The following is a 17,019-nucleotide window of genomic DNA, read 5'->3' as shown; positions in this document are numbered from 1 at the left end:
ATCCAGATGGGTGTAACCTCGCATACATCAGATGCAAAAGGGCCATGCGTTGGTAGAGCTATCATTTGAACTCAGGTCATTTATGTGAAAAGATTTCCGACGTGATTATTGTTAAGTCATGCCTAGTCGTCAATTGTGGGGCGTCATGGAAACCTGCTTTCTCAGATCGCTATACAAAAAATTCAAACAAATCTTATTAATGAGTTTTATTACGAAAAGTAAATGACAGGACTTACCTTTGAGAATTACATAGATGTGTCGCAAGCCAAGGGCGACATCCGAAATAAACAAACTTCTTCAGTGCAGAAATTCTAATACAAGCGATGTAATGAGCTTTCACGGTTCTATGCACGTTTCTAGTCTTGAAGCTTCTCTTCAACTGGGCCGCGACCAGTCGGGCGTGGCGCTTATGTTCTCTTCGAATAGAGGCCGCTGCTGTCACGTTGTCGTCCTGGAGACGGGTCAGTCAGTGTGCAATTGGCTGACGTCTTCTCACAGCCCTCTCTACTCTCTCGTTCCCGAGTGGCCGCTACTATTCGGTCGGTCACTTGGCATCGGGTGACTGAGTGCACCTCGAACAATGACAGCAATGTTTATTGAAAGCTGGTTCATGCTTGGGACATTTGTATTTGTAATACACCAGAGATGTAGGGAAGTCCCTCCACAACGGAAGTGGCTTGGCGCGATGTAGAAGGTGCTATTGGTGGGCGAACTGAGCGGATCCTTAGTGTGAACGGTACGCAGTATGTGGATAGCCGTACCACGGTACACTTTGACGGTGCTAAGAGAGGCAATTGGAAGCTGCTTTACAAAGAATTTGCCTCAGATGTGGATCTGGTTGTTATTTGGTATCCTCGGCAGGAAAGAACGGCTCTAATATGTTGAAAATCCGACGCCAAGAACAGATTTGTAGAGCATTCGAACATCAAGAGCCGTGAGTACAGTCGGCCGCCATGTTGCTTGCCACCAATCTTCGCCACTGCTTCACTAACTTCATACATTCAGTAATGTATATGGGCATGAACCACTTAATTTGTGTGTGGCTTTAATAATAAGCACAAAAACAAATTTGTGTCCAAAAATGGCTCTGAGCACTATGGGACTCAACTGCTGAGGTCATTAGTCCCCTAGAACTTAGAACTAGTTAAACCTAACTAACCTAAGGACATCACAAACATCCATGCCCGAGGCAGGATTCGAACCTGCGACCGTAGCGGTCTTGCGGTTCCAGACTGCAGCGCCTTTAACCGCACGGCCACTTCGGCCGGCAAATTTGTGTCCAGAACCATATTTTCTATCCTGATCACAAGCCTACGCAGGGTCCTCATCTAAGTGCTACTAAAACCGAGTATCCTGATTTAAATGAACAATTCTTGCATTCAAGTGTTTAAAAGTGATTTTTTGTCTAATGTAAAAGGAGTAGTAAAAGTTAATGTTAAAACCACAAAAGTGAAGTTACATAGGATTTTGCTGAAGTATCTTTAATTTATTACAAAGTATAGTTTTGTAGGAATACAGTGCAAGATTGTGTAAATATTAATGTATAGAGTACCTGCTTCACAGGTGATAAAAAGGCAAATAAGTTAAGCTCATTTTCAAATATAGTGTGCTTTTGATTCCTGTCATGAATGGTTCCTTAATTTTGAAGTTAATTAAGCCCAGTTTTGTGTTTTATTGCCTTACAAAGTAAACTATGAACTACTCCAAGTGAAGTGAATGATTAGCTTTTTGAATTAGTTTTTTCTACTGTAATAATGAGAGACTTTTAGCTAGTGAAACTATACTAGTTTTTGGGTCTCCATCGTAGTCTTCACTTATTAGGAAAAAACAGAACTATTCCTGTTGCCTAGGAAAACTGATATATGTAGAGGAGCTTAAACAGTGTATTTATGATATTATTCATCTTTATTGGTTTTTCTTCATGTCAGTAAAGTTAAAAGCCGCTCATGTCCAAATTTAGTTCTGCACTTCATGCAGTAGCATTTCAGTAGCTGATTAAGTGGTGATCATGATTGTTGCTGTCATTAACATGAGCTTGCTGCAAATTTGCTTCCTATAATTCACTGATGTGTGCGTTATTGGTAACTGCTACTACACACAGTTCAGAGTGCACTGTGTCAGTTTCTATCCTGTGTGCTGTTCAAAAGTAAATTCAACGAAAGTAACTTCAATAACCAATACCCTATTTCCTTAAACTTATATCGCCAAATTAATGTGCCTAATTGGGCTGGCGACCGTTCATTTTTTTCATTCCTTTATGTTTTTACCACTTTCATTAACTCCCAAAGTTAAAGTCCGTTTAGATTCTTTTTTATAATTTCACCAAATTAAAAATTATACACCGATACCTTTGACCATTAGAAATACGCGCGGTCAATTTTCGAAATCCTCTCAGAGGGTAACATTCGCTTGTTTCACGGCAAGTTAGTGTTAGAAGACGAGGGGCAATTTTTTTCCCCCCTTGGGGGACGGAGTTTAACGGAAGAAAAGGCAAACAACGCTGACAGTGCGCAGGAAAGCATAGATGGGTTGTAGTGGATGAAAGACAACAGACGCTAAATGCGTCTTTATAAACAGAATAATACAAAAGATTGTTCTGTATGCGAGTTAATTAGCTTCACGTGATTCATATGAGACGTGCTGTAATTGGTGTATAAGCATTAAGAAGCCAGATACTCGTACACATGATTATGTGCAGTCGGACTGGCTTTCTTTGACACCCAATTTCTACCAAAAGCGAAATGTGTTACTGTTAGGCAGTGAGAAATATTGTTGTGGCGTTAAGACTACGCGAATTTGCTGCACGCCGTTTGATCATGGGTTTCCACAGTAGCTTCGACTTTGCGAAAAAAATGCCTGTGCCGATGCTGATATCAGCGGTCTTAAATGTGAATTTCAACAATAGCAGATACTTCGTCGCCACAAGTTAAATAGCAGTGTTCATTTACTATGTTTCGGCATTACGAGCGATCTATAGTGGGCAACGGCGGTAGCGCAAATGGCCATCTGGTCTAACTACAGGTGTAGTGCAGCTTTCATTTCGTCGAGGCACTGGGAGGAGGAGGATGGCGAGCGAATCGTTCTCCCCCTCCCCCTCCCACCCCCCCCCCCCCACAAACGATTCCCTTTACTCATCCCCCGTCCCCGTCTGAGAAAGGTCCCTGGTACTAAACCTGACAACACGCTGCTTGGATCTGGGACCTTCTTGGAGGTACTAGAACGAGAGGAAACCCCCCGCTGCTACTCCGTGGTGAACACGAGTCTCTAGGGCAGGAGCCTAGCGCTCAACCTGTAGGACCATCACAGCGATCGACAATAAGGATTATTACTACACCACCGCCCATTAAAATTGCTACACCAAGAAGAGATGCAGATGATAAACGGGTATTCATTGGACAAATATTATTATACTAGAACTGACATGTGATTACATTTTCACCCAATTTGGGGTCCATAGATCCTGAGAAATCAGTACCCAGAACAACCATCTTTGGCCGTAATAACGGCCTTGATACGCCTGGGCATTGAGTCAAACAGAGCTTGTATGGCATGTACAGGTACAGCTGCCCATGCAGCTTCAACACGATACCACAGTTCATCAAGAGTGGTGACTGGCGCATTGTGACCAGCCAGTTGCCCGTCCACCATTGACCAGACGTTTTAAATTGGTGAGAGATCTGGAGAATGAGCTGTACAGGGAAGCTGTCGAACATTTTCTGTATCCAAAAAAGGCCCGTACAGCACCTGCAACATGCGGTCGTGCATTATCCTGCTGAAATGTAGGGGTTTCGCAGGGATCGTATGAAGGGTAGAGCAATTTGGGTGCATAGATCCTGAGAAATCAGTATCCAGAACAACCACCTCTGGCCGTAATAACGGCCTTGATATGCCTGGGCATTACGTCAAGCAGAGCTTGGATGGCGTGTACAGGTACAGTTGCCCACGCAGCTTCAACACGATACCACAGTTCATCAGGAATAGTGACTGGCGTATTGTGACGAGCCGTTTGCTCGGCCACCATTGACCAGACGTTTTCAGTTGGTGAGAGATCTGGAGAAAGTGCCGGCCAGGGCAGCAGTCGAACATTTTCTGTATCCAGAAAGGCCCGTACAGGACATGCAACACGCGGTCGTGCATTATCCTGCTGAAATGTACGGTTTCGCAGGGATCGAATGAAGGGTAGAGCCACGGGTCGTAACACATCTGAAATGTAACGTCCACTGTTCAAAGTGCCGTCAATGCGAACAAGAGGTGACCGAGACGTGCAACCAATGGCTTCCAATGTGCGTTCACCGCGATGTCGCCAAACATGGATGCGACCATCATGATGCTGTACACAGAACCTGGATTCATCCGAAAAAATGACTTTTTGTCATTCGTGCACCCAGGTGCATCGTTGAGTACACCATCGCAGGCGCTCCTGTCTGTGATGCAGCATCAAGGGTAACCGCAGCCATGGTCCCCGAGCTGATAGTCCATTCTGCTGTAAACGTCGTCGAACTGTTCGTGCAGATGGTTGATGTCTTACAAACGTCCCCATCTGTTGACTCAGGGATCGAGACGTGGCCGCACGATCCGTTACAGCCATGCGGATAAGATGCCTGTCATTTCGACTGCTAGTGATACGAGGCCGTTGGGATCCAACACGGCGTTCCGTATTACCCTCCTGAACCCACCGATTCCATATTCTGCTAACAGTCATTGGATCTCGACCAACGCGAACAGCAATGTCGCGATACGATAAACCGCAATCGCGATAGGTTACAATCCGACCTATATCAAAGTCGGAAACGTGTGGTACGCATTTCTCCTCCTTACACGAGGCATCACAACAACGTTTCACCAGGCAACGCCGGTCAACTGCTGTTTGTGTATGAGAAATCAGTTGGAAACTTTCCTCATGTCAGCACGTTTTAGGTGTCGCCACCGGTGCCAACCTTGTGTGAATGCTCTGAAAAGCTAATCATTTGCATATCACAGCATTTTCTTCCTGTCGGTTACATTTCACGTCTGTAGCACGTCATCTTCGTGGTGTAGCAATTTCAATGGCCAGTGGTGTACTTTACTCATTATTATTATTATTATTATTATTATTATTGTAGTTGGGATCGGAATGGCGCTGTATTGACTTGAATGCTCAATATCGCAGACAGAATAAACGCATCGTTCACATTTGCAACTGCTGCGATTTTCGCAGTGTTATACGCACAACCTGATTCTGTCCTGCCGGAAGCTGAATTATATCTCAGTCATTCATGTTTCGTTGGCATTCATAGAGGTCTCTTACGTTATTTACGAGCGTGTCTACGAAATAACTACAGGAAGCATATGGGTATTTAAGCAGGTGCTCTTTCCACGCTCCATGAGGAACTGGAATGGGATGAATCCCCAATAGTCTGTACCCTGCTAAGTAGTCTCTACCATACACTTTACAGATCTTTGAAGAGTAAGTAGATGTAACAGGCTGTTTCAGAAAATTTTATGAATAAAGCCATCTAGATCGCTAAATAAAATGGCATTTTTACGAAGTTTCAGCATCTGCTATCATCAGATATCTGTAGCAAGATGAAAGGAGCAAAAAGAGTGACAGGCGTTTGTCACTCAAATTCAAGCTCTAAAAATTTAAAAAGTTGAAAATATTTAAAATGTTCACCAACCAAAATGCTTCATCGGAGCGTCAATTAACAACTGGTTTATAAAATATACAAAGATATAAGGATCAGCCAACAAGTGGAGCTAGTGTGTTCCCGGACATCCCAACCATGGGAGTTTTCCCTTCACGATCTGACGCCCGCTTGTACTGGTGGAGGAAATTAAAGTAGTCCGAGGAACAGAGCTCCAGGATACAAAGAAATACAGCAGAGGAAAGAAAATGCAAACTATAGCAGATACCAAAAGTAACCACCTTTCATTTCTTGGCACTTTTGGGCTGTGGTCAGCAAGTTCCTGAAGGCGGACCGAAGCTAGACTGCTGGAATCGCTGCAACCTCAACCAAAATGTTCTGCTGGAGTTCTTGAAGATTATGGGGGTTGTTGCGATACACCTTAGACTTGAGGGCTCACCAGACAAAGTAATCACACACTGACATGAGACGTGGGTGGCTAGCTAGAGCCGCGACCCGACTGACCTCCGTTAACAGCTGTGTCAGGCATGAAGACTGTGCCAATGTGCACCAAGGTCCGACCGGCTGTATGGGCAGTTCCTCAATCCTGTAACGTGGTGTGCGCGTCACGGGGTGTGGTTACATGCATACATTCACGTCCAATCGTATTCAATCGTCCGGGCCAGTTTTATTTGATCCACCCTGTATACCACATACGTCTTAGTTAAAGTTCGGTTATCAAAGTTTTTCTTAACAATATTTCAAATCAAACAGTGCAAAATTTCCTAGATTTAGAAGTGTACCATGACAAAAATTATGATGAATTAACTAACATTTGATAAAACAAGAGCTGTGTCGCTAATATTCAACACTACGTGCTGTCTAACAACAACACTTAACACGACTTCCCCGTGTAATGAAATACTATACAGTTTCATAAAATCCATTTCACTAACTACGATGAAATGTTCAAACTTAAAAGAAGAGAGGATGATTTGTCTTTCATGTTGCGTCGACAGCGCTGTCATTAGAGTCTGAGTACAAGCTCGGATTACGAGAAGATACGGAAGGAAATCAACAGTTCACTTTCGAAAGGAACTGTCCCAGCATTTGCCAGCGGCGATTTGGAGAAATCACGGAAAACCTAATCTACAGGCCGAACGTCGGTCTGAACCGTCGTCCTCACAAACGTGAGACCAGTGTGCTGATCAGTGCATCATCTCGCGCGTTAGTTGCAACTTACAGAACGTATAGGGAACATGACAGTAATATGCTGTACCAAAAAACAGACATGATCGGCCTGAATGTTCTTAGCTTTTTTTTTCGAATCATCAGTCTTCTGACCTATCTCAAGCGGCTCGCCACGAATTCCTCACCTGTGCAAACATCTTCATCTCAGAGAACACTTGCAACTTTCGTCGTCAATTATTTGCAAGATGTAGTCAAATCTCTATCTTCCTCTACAGTTTCTGCCCTTTGCAGCTCCCTCTAGTATCATGGAAGCCATTCAGATGCATCTTAACAGATGTCCAATCATCCTGTCGCTTCTCCTTGCCAGTGTTTTCCACATATTCCATTCCTCTCCGTTTCTGCGCAGAACCTCCTCACTCCTTACCTTATCACTCACCCCACTTTTCAACATTTAGACTATAGCACCACATCTCAGATGCTTCGATTTTCTTCTTTTACGGTTTTTCTACAGTCCTTGATTCACTCCCATACAGTACTTTGCTCCAAACGTATATCCTCAGAAATTTATTCTTCAAATTGAGGACCATGTTTGATACTAGGAGACTTCTCCTTGCCAGGAATGCTCTTTTTGTCAGTGCTTCTGATGTCCCCCTTGCTCCGTCTGCTGTCCAGGTAGCAGAATTCCTTATCTACTTCGTGACCATCAATCCTGATGTTAAGTTTATCGACGTTGCCATTTCTGCTACTTCTCATTACTTTCGTCTTTCTTCGATTCACTCTTAATCCAGTTCTGTACTCATTAGGTAGTGTAATTCTTCTCTACTTTCACTGAGGATAGCACTGTCATCGGCGAATCTTATCATCGATATCCTTTCATCCTGAATTTTAATTCCACTCTTCACTCTCTATTTTGTTTCCATCATTGCTTCTTCGATGTATAGACACAGAAGGTGCAAAAGACTACATCCCTGTCTTACACTCTTTTTTAACTAGAGCATTTCTTTCTTGGTTCTCCACTCATATTATTCCCTCTGGGCTCTTGTACATTTTGTACATTACACCATATATCGTAAAACTATTTTCCTCAAAATTTCGAACTACTTGCACTATTTGACATAGTCGACAAATCGTGTGAACGTGTTTGATTTTTCGTCAGTCTTGCTTCCATTATCAACCGCAATGTCAGAATTGCCTCTCTGCTGACTTTACCTATCCTAAAGCCAAACTGATCATCATATAACACATCCTCAATTTTCTTTTGCATTCTTCTTTGTATTGTTGTTTTGTAGGGCGGGCAACCACAGCTAAACTTCTACATGTTTTCAAAGAAATGTATGAATGATTTTTATTAAATCTGCGACCGGTTTCGCACCACTTATCGGTGCATCCTCAGGCAATCTGTACAAAAAATAATATAATAAGAGCTCATATAAACTATTCGATCCCCCAATTCTGACCGGCGGGGTCAGGGATTTTCTCTGCCTCGTGATGAATGGGTGTTGTGTGCTGTCCTTAGGTTAGTTAGGTTTAAGTAGGTCTACGTTCTAGGAGACTGATGACCATAGATTTTAAGTCCCAAAGTGCTCAGAGCCATTTTTTGAACCCCAATTCTCAGGTGTAAATTAAACTTTTAAATAGCCAGTTTTTTGAATGAAACAAGAAAGTACTTTTATACGCTATTTATAACATAGTAACGTTGAACATTGCCCCGTAGCCACTCCCCACCATTTACGCCCAATATAACGTCATCCGGTGAATGCGGTAGTTAAAATTTAAAAATCTTTTTAAAATTATTTTTAAATGATGGAAGCGGCGATGATCTAGAAAATAAAAATAAAATACGATGCTGATAAAACTCCTCGAAACACGAACAACGAAGATCGGAACATTAGCATGAACGAACAGCGGGGGTAGGCCCATGTAAACATATCAGAACATACCGTGGAAGTTGAGAGGAGCCGCGCGGCAGCGGACACGACCTGACTGACTGGCCGAAACCCGGAAAGCGCTCACGCAGTGGCGCCAGGATCAAAAATGGCTCTGAGCACTATGGGACTTAACTTCTGAGGTCAGCAGTCCCCTAGAACTTAGAAGTACTTAAACCTAACTAACTTAAGGACATCACACACATCCATGCCCGAAGCAGGATTCGAACCTGCGACCGTAGCAGTCGCGCGGTTCCAGACTGAAGCGCTCGGCCCCCCGGCCGGCTAATTAGTTAAAACCATAGGAATAATAAATGTGGTGGTTCTGAATGAGTAAGGCCCGGGTTATGCATAAAAATATATTAGACAGGACCTACTGACAAGTAAGCTATAGGGGCAAGGCTACCTGCTAAAGTAATCCAAATTTTTTAAAAGACCCTTGTGCCTCAGATCGGTCCGGGCATTATGTGAGGAGCGAGGGGATTTCTTCAGAACTCTGAAGATTTCAGCCACTTCCAAAACATTAAGGGTGTTGCCCTTACTGCCGGCCGAAGTGGCCGAGCGGTTCTAGGCGCTACAATCTGGAACCGCGCGACCGCTACGGTAGCAGGTTCGAATCCTGCCTCGGGCATGGATGTGTGTGATGTCCTTAGGTTGGTTAGGTTTAAGTAGTTTTAAGTTATAGGGGACTGATGACCTCAGAAGTTAAGTCCCATAGTGCTCAGAGCCACTTTTTTGTTGCCCTTACTATTCAAGTGTAACACCAGCATTTTATTCTGGATACCGGTGATATGGTGAATCGTTTCCTGCAAATGCGCACCTACCGCCGATTTTGAGCTTGGGTCGCTGATGCGCTCCTTAAAGCGGGTCTCAAAACTTCTTCCTGTCTGGCCTACGTACTCCGCATCACAATCATCCCAGGCGATACTATACGAGGTGCGGCTAGAAAAAAACCGAACTGATGCTGGAAAAACATTTATTTACAATTATTTATAATTTCATGTTATCTCCATTAATGTACTGTCCTCCTCGGTCTCTACACCGCTCCATACGAATTTTCCACTGTTCATAGCAATGCTGCAGATCATTTTCGGTAAGTCCATACATTACTTCCGTCGCTTTTTCTTTTACTGCTTCAACAGTCTCAAATCTAGTTCCTTTCAAAGCTGACTTGACGTTAGGGAAAAGAAAAAAGTCACAGGGGGCCAAATCAGGTGAGTAGGGTGGATGATCTAAGATGGGAATGTTGTGTTTTGCCAAAAACGTCTTCACTGACAACGCACTGTGAGCTGGGGCATTGTCTTGGTGAAGGATCCATGACTTTTTTCTCCACAAATCGTTCCGTTTTCTCCGTACTCGCTCACGTAGGGTAGCCAGGACGCTAATGTAGTAATGCTGATTCACTGTTTGTCCCTCTGGTACGCAATCAATGTGCACAATCCCTTTGATGTCAAAAAAAAAAAAAATCATCATTGCCTTGAATTTCGATTTTGACATTCGTGCTTTTTTTTGTCGTGGAGAACCAGGAGTTTTCCAATGCATGGATTGGCGTTTAGTTTCGGGATCGTAAGTAAAAAACCACGATTCATCGCAAGTAATAACATTTTGTAAGAAGGTGGGATCACTTTCAACGTTTTCCAGGATGTCAGAACAAATCATTCTTCGGCGTTCCTTCTGTTCAATTGTGAGACACTTTGGAACCATTTTTGAACACACTTTGTTCATGTTGAAACTTTCATGAAGAATCTGCCTAACACTTTCCTTGTCAACTCCTGTTAACTCAGACACTGCTCTGATTGTTAAACGGCGATCTTGTCGAACAAGTTTACCGATTTTTTCAATGTTTGCATCAGTTTTTGCTGACAATGGTCTGCCAGTGCGAGTGTCATCACTGGTGTCTTCGCGGCCATCTTTAAATCGTTTAAACCACTCAAACACTTGTGTTCGCGATAAACAATCATCGCCGTACACTTGTTGTAACATTACAAACGTTTCACTTGCAGATTTTCCTAGTTTGAAACAAAATTTGATGTTAACACGCTGTTATTTCTGTACACTCAACATTTTCCGACGCACAGACAAAACGTCAACTACTTAAAACAGACGCCACGGGCAGACTGAGTGCAGGAGGCAGATGAAACTCGAGCAGTAGGCGGAGCGAGAGTCACGTGACAGGCCACGCGACTTTCAGCCTTATTGCATTCGTTTTATTGTTTCACCAGTACTAGTCCGGTTTTTTTCTAGCCACACCTCGTATACCCCCGACTAATTGAAACTATTCCACGTTGCAGCCTCATTGTGCCTCAACTTCTGTTTATTGTTTTCAGGAATATAAAAAGCCGGATTTATTTCCTTAGAACTTAAGCATTTGCCGATTCTGCTTGAAATGTTACCATAGAAACGTATCCTGTGGAATTTACGCCCAATAGGTATCTTGTCCTTGCCAGCATCTTGGATGCATGAGCTGCTAAGCTGATTGTGTGATAAGTCTCAACTTATCAGTTCTTGCAAACTTCCCAGCTGTGTGGATGGTATTTTTCCGAAAGTTAGATGTTATACCGCCAGACTCATACATTCTACACACCAACATGAATAGTAGTTTTGTTGCCACGATCTTAGTCATTCTGTTGGAATATTTCCTGTCACTTCTTTCTTATTTCATTTTCAGTCTTACAAAGCTCTTTTAAATTCTGATTCCAGAACTGGATCCCATATCTCTTCTAAATCTTCTCCTTTTCCTTCTTCTCTCACATCAGACAAGTCATCCACCTGCTAGAGGCCTTAGATGTACTGTTTCCACCTAACCGCTCTCTCCTACGCATTTAACAGTGAAATTCCCATTGGACTCTTACCGTTCAACAATCATTTCTTAATTTCGTCACATTTTTCATGCAGCGATTTCGCCTTAGCTTCCCTACACTTCCTATTCATTTCATTTCTCAGCGACTTGTATTTCTGTGTTCCTGAACTTCCCTGAACATTTTTGTACTTTCTTCTTTCATCGATCAATTGCAGTATTTTTTGTGTTACCCACGATTTCTTCGCAGCTACCTTCTTTGTACCTATGCCTTCCTTTCCAACTTCTGTGATCGCTGTTTTTAGAGACATCCATTCCTCTTCAGCTGAGCACCCTACTGAGCTATTCCTTATCGCCGTACCTATAGCTTTAGAGCACTTCAAGCATATCTCTTCATTCTTGAGTACTTCTGTATCCCCCTTATTTGCGCACTTATTCTTCCTGACTAGTCTCTTAAACTTCAGTCTACTCTTCATCACTGCTAAATTGTGATCTAGTGTATATCTGCACCAGAATCCAATATCTGATTTCGGAATCTCTGTCTGGCCATGATGTAATCCAACTGAAATCCTTCCATAATATCCTGATGTTTTCCAAGTATACCTCCTCCTCTTGTGGTTCTTGAATAGAGTATTCGTTATTGAGCCGTGGCTGGCTCGCGTCGTGCCTTGATTTTTATAATTGGTTGCGGTCCAATGGTGTCTTATTTCTTCTTCAGTTACCGCCATAAAGTTGCTGTGTTCTCTCTGTGAGTGGCAGCAGCAGCGTGTATCGATACTAGTACTTTTGTACTATCTTTGGTGTGGCGGATATATTTTCTGGCTGTGCTGTGTGTGGCAGTTGGTCAGTTGGCGCAGTGCTTCGAGGAAGTCTCCGTGGCGCGTAGTCAGGCCAGAGCCGCTGGCGGCGTGCATGCACGGTTGGAGTTGTGAGGCGATTGTTGCGAGAGTTAAGAAGTTCGTCGCCCACCGATCCTGGACACTAAAGTTGAGTGCTCACTTAACCTAGTATCGAGCCTCAGCTGCTATCACATCTCTTTTCTTCTGATCCTGGTTGTCGCTTTCTGGGAGATTCCCATGAGTAACAACGTGTGTGCATTGAAGTCAGGTAGAATTGCAGCCTTCTTCCTGTGTCGTGTTAAACTTAATTCATTCCTTCATTAATGAAGTGTACCAGCGGTATCTTCTGACTTGTGACCGTTGACGTTCCGGTGACCTGCACTGGTCGTTGACGTAGTTTTCGGCAGTGTATTTTCCTCGTCGTGTTGATGCTTTCCAGCACGGCGTGTAGTTCGACAGCTGAGGTGTTGGTAGTTTTGGGCGTTTATTCTGACTTGGCTGGATTGGGCACCAGTACACAGAACATTGTGCTATTGTCATCTTGTTGTCGTTTTGCTGGTCGGGTGGAGCAGAACTTATCTCGTTGGTTGATTCGTTGACTGGCTTTTCGGTTGGGTTGCCTTCCGATTAAGAGGTTGTCGGTCTGGCTGCCTGTCTCACCCAAACGTGCATTAGTGTTAATTTCCCAGACCGACCCTTGGAACGTTATGAGTGCCGCTCCTTGTGATGTACATAGTGATTTCCTTTTAGTCTTAAGTACTCTGTGTGGCCTTCAGCCAGGTTTTAGCTGATTAAAACTGCAAGGCTTTTCTCCTTAGGCCTTAAGCCGTAAAAATATTTGTTTCTTGTTTGTTGTGTGGCCTTCAGCTGAGTTTCAGCCTATCAAAATTAAAATTGAAAATTCCTTGTGCTTGGGCCTTAAGCCGTATATTTGTTTCATGTTAGTATCTGGCCTTCAGCCGAGTTTTCAGCCTTTTCAAATCAAAAGTTGAAAAATTTTGTCTAGGCCATAAGCCGTAAGAAATATTTTCTAGTTTTTATGTGGCCTTCAGCCGAGTTTTCCAGCTTAAATTAAAAATTGGAAATTTCTTTGTCTGGGCTTTAAGCAGCGAGATTGTTTGGGTTTCGTATGTGGCCTTCAGCTGAGTTTTATGTGAAGCATTTAGAATAAAGCCTTTAGCCTATTTTAGTTGAAATTTAGAAGCTCTTTCCTTTAGGCTTTAAGCCGTAAAATTGTTTTCTGCATGGTGTGTGGCCTTCAGCCGAGCTTTAATCTCTCTTAAATTAAAAATTCTAAATCCTCGTCTTGCTCTTATGTCATAAGATTATTATTCTTTAGTATGAGGTCTTAAGCCGAGTTTTACACGAAATATTTTGAGATAAGGCCTTCACCCTTTCCAAATTCTTTCTAGGCCTTAAGCTGTTAAATTGTTTTGTTGATATGCGGCCTTCAGCCGAGTTTTAAGCCTATTTAGATTAAACACTGAAAATCTTTGTCTCGGTCTTAAGCCGTAACACTGTTCTTGATTAATGTGAGGCCTTCAGTAGAGTTCTATGGGAAAAATTTAAGCTAAGGCTTTCAGCCTATTTATATTGAAGATAAAAAAAATTTTCTGAATAAATGAAACCTCCAGAAGAACTCGTGTACCTCAATTCCTTGCTTAGGCTTGTGCCTTGGATTTTTTATGTGGCCTTCAGTTGATCCAAATGAAATCAAAGAAGGTCTTTCGTTAAAACCTTGAGAGTTTTTGATTCTTGCTTGTGTGACTGTCCGTTTCAAGAAATAAAGATTATATGTTGAGTGCAACTGACAGTAAATAATTTTGGCCCCTTTCCTCAAATATAACCTCATCCGCTCTGTCCTGCTAGCCCAGGGATTTAAGTTATTGGCATCAGAAATTTATTACATAACTCAATTATTCTTTCTCCTCTCTCATTCATAACTCCAGCTGCGCAGTTCGAAATGGTCTTCCAGAAAAATGAAATCAAGACCAAAAACACCCCTGTAAAGATGCACATGGAGAACTAGTACATTGTCACAGCAACCATTGCTGGTGACTGTACCGTGTTAAAAATTTGGAAGTCAGTACTGAAATGCAAGATTATACCCCACCATATCCTAAGGCCTGGAACACGGAAACGATCGTGTTCGCAATTCTCTTGGTGCATTACGTACCATCATATGGCGAGAAGTGGAACACATACGGTAATGCACCCAGGAACATTCTCGAACATGATCTTTTTCATGATCGAGGTCTTATTGTTGCATGGACGTAATGATCTCCAGTCCTTTGGACATGGTACACTCACTGCTGAACGTTGTTGTGACACTGTGCTCTTTCTGAATGTGCGTCTTTTCAGAGGTGCTTTCGGCCCCAACTTCATTTCTATCGATGAGAATGTGCGACCGCATCGAAAAGCGCGCATGGAGGTGAATGCGCACATGCACCAACAACAATCTAGGGTTTTCGACTGCACTAGTAGAGGTATGGAAAACCCTATCAGAACAACTGATTACCCACACTGTGGTTAGTTTGAGAGCACGTTACAGAGCACGCATTGCTCTTCGTTGTGATGACACACCCTATTAATAACCTTGTTCGGGCTTCCAATGTTCAGGTTATCGTGAGACATTGGCGTCGGATGTTGTCAAATCAAATGGTTCAAATGGCTCTGAGCACTTCGGGACTTAACTTCTGTGGTCATCAGTCCCCTAGAACTTAGAACTACTTAAACCTAACTAACCTAAGGACATCACACACATCCATGCCCGAAGCAGGATTCGAACCTGCGACCGTAGCGGTCGCGCGGTTCCAGACTGTAGCGCCTAAAACCGCTCGGCCACTCCGGCCGGCTCGGATGTTGTCTTTTAGCATCCCTAGAGATGTCGGTCGATCACGATACACTTGTGACTTCAGGTAACCCCAAAGCCAATAATCGCACGGACTGAGGTCTGGGGACCTGGGAGGCGAAGCATGACGAAAGTGGCGGTTGAGCACCTAACGACGCGCCCGGGAGATCTTTCACGGGTCTAGCAATATGGGGTGGAGCGCTATCCTGCATAAACATCGTACGTTCCAGCAGGTGTTTATCAGCCAGGCTGGGGATGATGCGATTCTGTAACATATCGGCGTACCCCTCACCCGTCACGGTAGCAGTTACAAAACCAGAATCACGCATTTCCTGGAAGAAAAAAGGCCCGATAACGGTAGATGTAGTAAATCCAACCCATACCGTGACTTTCTCGTCGTGTAAAGGAGTTTCCACGACAGTTCTAGGATTTTCGGTAGCCCAAATTCTGCAGTTGTGGGCGTTGACAGACCCTCGGAGCGTGAAATGAGCTTCGTCGGTCCACAACACGTTATTCAACCAATCTTCATCTTCCGCCATCTTTTGAAATGCCCACATCGCAAATGTCCTCCGCTTCACTAAATCACCAGATAACAGTTCATGATGCCGATGGATTTTGTACGGATAGCATCGGAGGGTACGCCTAAGTGCCAACCAAACAGTAGTGTATGGAATGCCGATGCGACGTGCGACTGCACGAGCGTTGACTTCCCCGTGCATAGACGAACCCGCTACAGTCTCCAATTCTTCCTGAATTGTCTCAGCAGCATTACGCCTTGTGCTCGGTCGGCCACTACGGGGTCTATCGCCTAAACAACCCGTGGCTTCGAATTTCGAAATCATTCTCGCCACAGCTGCATTTGTCAACCCTTCCTATGGCGAAAGGATTGTAACGCTGAACTAGCACATTCCCCATTCTGATAATACAGCTTCACTGAAAGCGCCTTTTCAGGTAACGTCAACATGCTGCGACTCCTGGCGCATCTGATTCTCTCTCTCATTACAGCTCCTTTTATACACGATTGTCATGCGCAGCCAGTGACGTTTTGCTTTCCAGCGTCATCCGTCGGAAATTTTTTTGGTTCTAATAAAACCCCATGTCATTCCAAGCATGTGTGTCAATTTTTACTTCTCTATCTACATTATTCCGTGGTTTATTAAGTTTTCAAATTTATGCTGACTTATTTGTCACCCGGTACATCGAAGGCAGAGATCTCATGACGCTTCCTTGGGACAGCGTCTTTGGGAATGAAGCATAAAATAGAAGCTACAAGATAAATGCACCGCACTATGTGCCAAAAACGACAAAACGACAACTCTGAACAAGAATTTAATACAAGGATTAATAGTATGAAGAAGAAAAATAATTCACATCTTATGCAAAGACACGGAACGAAAATACATTACAAAAGGAGACACTTCTTAAACATGACACAGAAATAAATACACATTACATATACACACAATAAAGTTCTCAAAGTAGGTGCTAATCTTCCGTAAATCATGAGTGGTGGGTGTGTTGTGTAGTAAACAGGACAACCTGCAAGGAAAAGTACTAAACATGTGTTGAGAGCGTTATGTATAGATTTTCATGTGGTGTAGTGCTTCGTATACCACGCCAGAAACACTATTTAGAACAACACCTCAATATGGGATAGAATAAAGATTGTGTATGATGGTCAGTTAGAAATAAAAATATATTTATTATTTTAGCATCAATGTACACCATGCAGACTTTTTTTCAGCCACTAATAAAAAGGCTAACTCTTCTGTCAACCTGTGGAAAAGCTATACACTCTGTGTACCCGGTTAGA

This window comes from Schistocerca nitens, chromosome 7, assembly GCF_023898315.1.
Source record: "Schistocerca nitens isolate TAMUIC-IGC-003100 chromosome 7, iqSchNite1.1, whole genome shotgun sequence".
NCBI classification, from domain to species: Eukaryota; Metazoa; Arthropoda; class Insecta; order Orthoptera; family Acrididae; genus Schistocerca; species Schistocerca nitens.
The sequence above is the reverse complement of the archived record's forward strand: the minus strand, read 5'-3'. Positions refer to the sequence as shown.